A 6,000-nucleotide genomic window follows, 5' to 3' on the forward strand; every position below is an offset into this window, starting at 1 on the left:
TTTACGCTTTATTATAATAGATACACGAAAAGAAGCAATAGCAGTAACAAAAAAAAAAACAGAAATGAAAAAATTGCTAATATTTTGTTTTGTAAAATAGGTCACCCGTAGCTCTGACAATCAATAAACGAGAGGAAAGTGAACGTAACACAAGATGTAATGGAAAGTTATCATATGTTGATGTGTGCTCGGCACACAAAGTGGACAGTGTGTGCGGGATGTATTACGTTAGCGGTCAGCCCGCCACAGACGGCGGTCTTCCTGGACAAGCTCATAGAACATTGACTTTGACCTACTTAATGGACGCCGCCGCATAGTGCAATGACGTTTTATTGAACGCTGTCTATTATGGCCCTCTCTCGATAATCCAAAACAGATGCTGCATGCGGTCGTGTTTACGTCTACCGTTTCTGACAGAGTATTTTAATAGCACTTTATTAGTTCTAGTAACGAATAATTGTACTTTATGTTTTACTAGAGTTTGCCCGCGACTCTGTTCATGTGGAAATAAAAAAAGTACCCTATGTGTTATTTCAGTCTATTCTCTACATCTACCAAATTTCAACGAGATCCGTTCGGTAATTTAGGCTACAAACTTTAACAAACATTCATCCTTCTAGACCCTTCTCTTATATAAAAAACCTCTACCAAGTTAAATAAATTAATATTTTAATTAAATATTACATCTAATAGGTACATTGCCCTTATCCCTTATCATCATATCCTCTTTCATACATTCCATCCATACTTTTATAATAGATACATCTTAATAAGAAATTGAAATGAAAACAAAACACTTAGGGTGAGTTGCACCATATCGCCGGTTACCGTTAAAGTTAAAATTATTTGTAACAGTAATATTTGGAATAACCTTAAAATTTACTAAGGATGAGTTACATTAACTAACTATAAACCTTAACCAGCACATTCCCGATGGTTACGTCTTCGGATGTTTATGATATTCGCTACACCAGTTTTGCGCTGGTCAAAATGACGTCATATTTGACACTAATCATAACCGCCCGATTTTGGGCGGTTATAGTTAGCGTTACGGTTAGTGTCAGTTCGGTAGTGTCAACTGTCACAAGCTCTTATCTTCAAAAGCACAAATAATGGAAAAAGTAATGGAAAAAGAAAATCTCTACTATTATCCTATACGTAATCCAGAAGAATAAAGTCTTGCGTGCTCGGAAATAATGATTTTCCAAGATGGAACTCGAAATTTGGCCAAACATTCAGTTTGGACAAATTTCGAGTGTCTAAGGCCATAGCAACAGCGCTTGTCCCTTTTCTCTTATTTAAAAAAATGTCCTCCATAAAAGGTCAATTTATAATATGCATTGACAGGACAATTTATAATATGGAAAATAAATAAGATGCATTTATATTTGTATAATTTTATTGCTTCATTTTTGCTACATATTTGAGTAGTAAAGTAAATACAGTTTCAATAATGGCCCAAACTAGTTTATTTTCACAAGAGTTTGCCATTTTTTCCATCTTCGTGGGCAAAAAGTTTATTTCACTATAAAATACCATGCGTATGATACATAAATATAATCGGCGAAACATGAATTTCCAAACATTTTAATTTACGTAAATGTCATTCTTGACACCAACTTGACACTTTAGTGACATTCAGGTTTAAATGTTTCCATTGTAAAAACGAAAAACACATAAAACCTCTGTGAGAATATGTTTTTGCACTTGTAACCCTATTATAACTTTTACGATAACCAGCGATTTGGTGCAACTCACCCTTAAGGAATTAATGTTAGGAGGTATAAGACTTAAGTGGAATAAAAACATGATAAAAAAGTCGGCTGGCGAATATCAAAATTGTTTTACAAAAAATAACATGTTAAGTATCTATCGTGCATATGTTTCTAAGTGATTGTTCAATAAAACAATCGATATCATTATGTAGTTCTTAAAAAGAAAGAAGCCCTTCAACTTCCATTATTAGTTTGTGACATTTACATTTCAGTTTATTTGACAATTTTAAAACATTCAGATTTCATAATAAATAACTCTCGTAGAATATTAAGCGAATGAATTGACAAATTTACCGTGAATATAATTTAATTGTGCATGCAGAACACGCGACAAAGTTCGATGTAACACCGTTGTTGGTCCAGAGCTTAGGCAAGCTGTCGCTAAGACTAACTTTACCTGCTGCGGTGCATCATACAAAACAAATGAAACTATGTCACCACACTGCCGCTGTTAGAAGTGCCTTTTAATTTAATCCCTCCCCAAATATGCATATATGTGCGATGTAAAACTTTCACCCGACAATTTGTTAGCTCGGTTAGTTTAAAATTGTTAATGAATGAGGATTCATTTAGAGTATACGTGGCGCTAACTAGAAATATGTTGTATTTAGTGTTTTAAAAAATTAAACCGCTTTTTAATTCCTTTATACATTTAACAACTAGCTCAAAATTATTGTTTTTTTTTGTCTATTAAAATTTAATGTTTCGTACAAGACTAGCTGTTGCTGGCGACTTCGCCCGCGCGAAATTAAAAAATAATACAAAATAAAACTTATGTTACATATAAATTACCTTTTCAATGGTGGAAGAATTTTTAAAAGCCCAGTAGTTTATGCGTGAATTAAATACATACAAAAATCCAAAAACAAATCTATTTCTTTACAATATTAAGTATAGATTACTTAAAAATTAATTCTCGTCTATAGTAAAATGTCACTATTCTTTTGTCAGTTATTTGCGTAAATTAATATCATCATCCCCCCCCCCCCTACCTTATCACCGGGTTTTCGTCCTCCAAATAACTCTATCATACGTCATCTCAGTCATCACTCCTTTTTGATCATGTCACATTTCACGCAATCAATCTTTTACTAGGTTTATTTCTACCGGTATCCTCCACATTAATTTATCCTAATTATCGCAGTAATTAACGTTGAAAATTAAAACTTTTGGTGCGTATTCAAAAAGGATTCATAAGAAGGATCAGAACAAATGAGAGGAGCCGCTTTAGTTCATAAGATAGCACCCGCATCGTACGACAGCAAATGCTAATTGGATGAGTGAAAGTAATTTAAAGTGGCTTCCCTAGTTCAGGTCGCAGTATTTTTTTTTGTTCATAATATCTCGTGTATCTGAGTGTAATTATTATTAACTGGACTAACTAAGTAGCGTATGCTATTTCCAGACTACCCCCTACATATATGCCAAATTCCGTCGCTATCAATTGAGAAGTTTAGGCTACAAACTCTAACATCCATCCCAAACTTTCGCATTTTTAATATTAAGTAAGAGTAAGGTTATTTCCAAATATAAATACAGATTTTGAAATTACTTGTAACATACTTATAGTAAAACGATTGCTAAAAACAGTATGTTTTGTGTCTTTTGTAGTGAGAACTCACGGTTATGCATATCATACTTCATACTAATATTATAAATGCGAAAGTTTAGATGGATGGATGTATGTTAGAGTTTGTAGTCTAAACAGCTGGAGGGATTTCGATAATATTTGACATAGATGTAGAGGATAGTCTGGAAGAACATGTAGTCTCACTTTGTTTTTTTTTAATTCCACGCGGACGAAGTCGCGGGCGAGAGCTAGTGAATAATATTTCTTGACATTATTATTGCATTTGTTTTGGTTAAAAATTCTGTAATATATTTTTAATATTAAATCATGTTAATTGTAATTACAATATTAATTAATTTTAACTATTGTATTACAAAACAATTAGATAAAACAGAGAAGTTTCTGCAAAGATCTCGAGAAATACAATAGAAGTTTCTTACTTGGCAATTTATTTTAACGAGGTTCTACAAGGCATAGTTAACTAAACAATGCTCATCAACCGTTTTTTTTTTCTTTATGAAGAATAGTCATCAAGTTAAAAATAAGATTGTTAACGTGCATATGCAATACAATGTATGCTTATGAAATGCGACTGTGTAAACATCATTTAAAATACTAATATTATAAATGCGAACGTGTGTGTAGATGTAGAGGATAGTCTGGAAGAACATATAGGCTACTCACTTTCGCTAGTATTATATAAAATTATCTACTTTGATTTGGGGGCGCGGGAGAGCCACACTCAAAGTGAGCATGTCAGATGCACATTTTTTCGAAGTGGTCCTTAGCTACCTTTGTGACTTAGTTTAAAAATTACATGATAAAAAAGTCCACCCCGTTTTAATTAAAGTATAACACTTTAATAATGAGAAAAGTCTGTAGATTTTGTTAGTTATTAAAATTACAATTACTATGATATAACACGTTCAATAATTTTATTATCTTAAACATAAGATATCTCTATTGTTATATTGCCAAGTAAATTCCATGCAAATATTATTCTCTATTACTGTTGAACATGTAATAGAAGACTACGACTACGTGTAGAACCGCTATTTGCAGTCAACACTCGACTTTAATTGGTTCGGCTTTGACGATGCTTTGAAGTGAGGTTTCTGTCATATTTATACGTATATTGTAAGTAATCATTCGAATACTGGAATAGCGATCTGTAACTATGATTAATACATCCAATAATATTAGGTAATATTAATTTATTTTAAGGAAATATGTTATTTTCTGCTCTGTCTTCAGATGTTTCTACATTATCTTTTGGACCTAGAGGTGACAATTTACTACGTTCTAAAAATTATAATTTTAAAATACTTATTCTTTAGTTGTCGCCCGCTAGTCCTTGGGCGTCGAATTAAATAAAAAAATCTGTAACATATGTTATTTTATACGATAATCTCTGTCGAAAAAAACTAAGCCATTTTGGAGGTAACTGATAAAAACAGTAATCCATCTAAGCATTTATAATATTAGTCTTTAAAGTATGATATAAACCGATGACTAAAGAACCCGCTGGTTTGGTGAATTGACAGGTTTTGCTTCCTTTCGATTTAAAAGCATCTATTGTTACTGGCAATTAATTCTATTTCTATAATTAGTTTGAATCTCCAACTCTGTCACTAACCAAATGTGCTCATACCACATATCGTCTGTTTAAGTATTGAGGTTGGTAGTTATAAGTAAGATAAATAATGTCACCGTCGGCCAGCAGCAGTCAGAGCGATGTTCAGCGTGGACGAATTCGTCTACAATACCGCCAATCAAACACAATGTGCACACCAAATTACCTGCAGTTTTGATGCTCGCCCGGACTCTGCTGCGAAAGTTTGTATGAAATATGTAACTGAATTACTGACATTTATGTGTGTTGTTTTAAAAACGATTACAGTTGGAGTGTTTGACCGAGCCAGTCTAAAATAGTTTTACCATTTTACTGCTCGAATATTGGGAATAGGATTTTTTACGCTTCGATATTTGCATCGTAGAGCAACGCGACGGATAGAACCGTATCCTACGGTTCCTTATAATGAAAAAGAAATATATTTTTATTGCACACTAAGTATAATTTAATCTATGTCGCTTTAGTTCCTTAAGTATAACTATGGTTAAGGAGACAAGACTTCCCTTTATTTTATATTGACATTGAATCTTGTATGGAATATAAATTTAAATAAAAGAACGATTTTTTTTCCTTTTCTTATAGGAGCCTATTTAAAAAATCGTTTCTCAGTAATCCATCCATTCCAGGAGAACACACGAAGAGAATTCCAAATTAAATACTTGAAATGAGTAATTCGTGCTAAAATAGTGAAAGCTTTAAGTTAGCTTACCAAGTAGTTGGAGGAACTTAGCAAACATATCAAGAACTTAATCTAAAGTTTGATTTCGACTGCATGTAAGCAGTTTCGATTATACCACGGAGTTTGTAGTCATACACTAAGCGTTGAACTTGAAAGAAACTTACCTCAAACGCTCTCACTGATCTGCTGCGGCAACCTCGACCTTGACCGCTTCCCAGAACATTATTATGTTAGAGGATTGAGAAAAGCTTTATAGTTGAAACAAGCTACCTTATTATATTCCAGCGCTCGGTACCGGCCGCATCTTTTTTTTTTTTTTTTTTTTTTTTTTTTTTTTTTTTTT

The sequence above is a fragment of the Papilio polytes genome, unplaced genomic scaffold (assembly GCF_000836215.1).
Source record: "Papilio polytes unplaced genomic scaffold, Ppol_1.0 DF824381.1, whole genome shotgun sequence".
In the NCBI taxonomy this organism is placed as follows: domain Eukaryota; kingdom Metazoa; phylum Arthropoda; class Insecta; order Lepidoptera; family Papilionidae; genus Papilio; species Papilio polytes.